Source organism: Micropterus salmoides, unplaced genomic scaffold, assembly GCF_014851395.1.
Source record: "Micropterus salmoides isolate LMB-PRFRI ecotype aquatic unplaced genomic scaffold, ASM1485139v1 Ms_hic_scaffold_5, whole genome shotgun sequence".
NCBI lineage: Eukaryota > Metazoa > Chordata > Actinopteri > Centrarchiformes > Centrarchidae > Micropterus > Micropterus salmoides.
In genome coordinates, this window is record NW_024044237.1 from 13,712,695 (window position 1) to 13,715,306 (window position 2,612).

Consider the following 2,612-nt stretch of genomic DNA (forward strand, 5'->3'; position numbering starts at 1 on the left):
GAAAAAAAAATCCAGGTTGAGCTCTTGTTGTTAAAATCTTGTTCAGTTCAGTCTGAACGACCTCTTGTCACATAGTCAAGAAGCAGCACAGAGTCTAGACAAATGCTCCTTCTTCTTCTCGCTCCTTCGTGCTCGTCACCTTTCACTCGCCACATCTCCAATCCATCCTCTGGGCCGTTAGTATTCCAGTTTCTGGGGGGCCGTCATCTTTCTGAGCCTTCAGGAATATGTCAGCTGCCCATTTTGTTTTTACATCTGAACGTCCAGGCAGACAACAACCTCTGTTCCGTCTTCATGTACGACCCTTTTTCCTTCTAGGACCTCCTCTCGCGCTTCACTTCTCTTTTTCTATTTTGAGGTAGAATTTCCACATCTTTGCCTAACATGAAAAAAAGGAGAAAAAACGAGAGGTGGTGAGCAAAACCTTATTTCATTTCAGGGAACGAAGAAGAAGAAAAAATATGTTTTTGTCACTGTTTATGTGTTTGTAGTGCTGTTCCTCACTACTCACCTCTCTTTGTCTCTTCAGTGGGTGGACGCTAGCCCTAGTTTGACCTTCTCTTCATTCTCTACCTCATATGCTCCCCGCTTGTGAAACCTGCAATTAACAAAAGAGAAGAAGCTTGTTCAGACTATTTTCTGTGCCTGTCTATGACAAGTATCAGCTAAGGGTCTACAAAGCTTTATCTGTGTGTGTGTGTCTGTATGGTTGTTAGTGTGTGTTTGGAGTGAATCTACGAGTGTTTTGCTTACCTCAGCAATAATAAAAGGCCTATGATGACGAGGCAGACGGACGACAGCACCACCGCACCACCGCCAGAGCTGTGGTCCGGTTGTAGCCCTCCGGACGCTTCTCCACTGGCAGCGTGAAGAACTCACACCTTTCCCCAGAATAACTCGGGTGGCACCTGCAGACAGGACAAAGAGGGAGCCAGTCGATGGGGTTAGTAATTCATTGGATCCAGAGTGGTGGAGATGGTGTGGAAATAGATGCAGGGTTCATACTTACACACAGGATGGGAGCGGATGTCCCTCAGGTAGTGGCAAGTGCCGTGGATGCAGAATCCTTATACTTCCTCAGGCAAGGATTCCTCTTCAGTCCCTTGCCTTTCCCCTTCTTTTTCCCCTTTCCTCTACTTCGCTTTCCATCTGTGCTTTCAGCCTCCAGGATGGCAGATGGGTTTTTGGGTTTGCTTGACATGGCAACTAAACCAAAAACAGAACAAAACCAATTACATTGTGTTGTCTTTGTTATGGAAGCAAGTCAAAACTGAATTGACTCAGCAGTGAGAAATTAGCGAAAATGAAAAACTTGACTCTCTCACCTTGTGGCATTTCCACTTCATAGTCTCCAGACATGCCATCTTCATACTCGTCTTCATAATAATATTCATCGTTGTATTCCTCCTCCTCGCCTTCCTGACCGTACTCCACTGTTGTTGCACCCCTCCTGCTCTCCTCCTCCACCACCCTCTTGCCTCTGGTTGTGTCCAAAAAGTTGATAACAGCCGTGTGTTGCTGCCTGTCGCTCTCATACCTGTCAACCGCAGCACCACTGGTCATTCTGGACACCACTGGAGGAGGGAATAAAGAGGGTTTAAAAATGTTAAAATTGCATGCAAGTTTCAGTTCGACACATTCTTGAACAGAATAGACCTCCTGAAACACCTTACAAACTCTTCCTCTAGGGGACACAGGTTAGTGTGCCAAGTGGGCGGGCCTCTGAGGGCAAGTTGAAACATGTTGTGTGCAAAGATTTTTGGCTTTCAGGGCAATCATGCTGACCCATGATAGGAATTGCAGGAGCTCATCCAGAACATGGTTCTTAAAGAGTTGGCAGGCATTCACTGCCCTGCTCAAGAGCACTTCAGCAGAGTGGAAACTGGAGGGGAAGCCTCCCCAGAGGGACAGTTTAGATTTGTGGGCTTTGGATGGGAAATGTATGCTTGTGTGGGTGTGTGGGCAGGAGGGCAAATAGAAGTTGGCATACATCTTTTACACACAAAATACATGGACAGACAGTTAGTTAATGTCAGGCAAGAATATGAGTTAAAAATAAATGTATCCAGTTACATAAAGCATGCTCTAAAATAGAGAGATGACCCCATTAGCTCCCGGATAGCCTGGCATCACGAAAAGCGTTGCCTTAAACGTTATGAAGTTTACAAGACACGTTATAGCTCGGCCATGCTTGAGAGGTTTAATAGCCGAGGAGAGAGGCTATGTCACGCGCAGGTATAGACACACCAAGCAAATGTCAAACAGAGCAATAATCCAACTCATCACACAGAGGGAGAATAAAAAACAAGCATGTTTTCTTCCATGAAAGCGCACATTAAAACTCACCCAAGGCTTGAATCAGCAGGACGAGCACAGCACTGAAAATCCTCATGATGTCAAAACTTCCAGTTATTTTTTATTTTTTTTGGGTGGATAAAATATGATAATCAACAAGTTGTATTCCTTCCACTTCTTCTGGTTCTAAATATCCCCCTTCGTTTCTTTCTTTCTTTCTTTTTGTTTCTCGACTTGTTTTATGTGAATTAGTTCCGTTCGCAGTGGGACTGGTGCGTCTCCAGCCTGAGTAGAGAGGAGCGGAGAAGAGAGCGTCC

General features: G+C 45.3%; 1 pseudogene; it reads right to left on the bottom strand.

Annotated features, from left to right (window-relative positions):
* Positions 1-262: 262 nt before the first annotated feature.
* Positions 263-2,612, bottom strand: LOC119889438 (annotated as a pseudogene).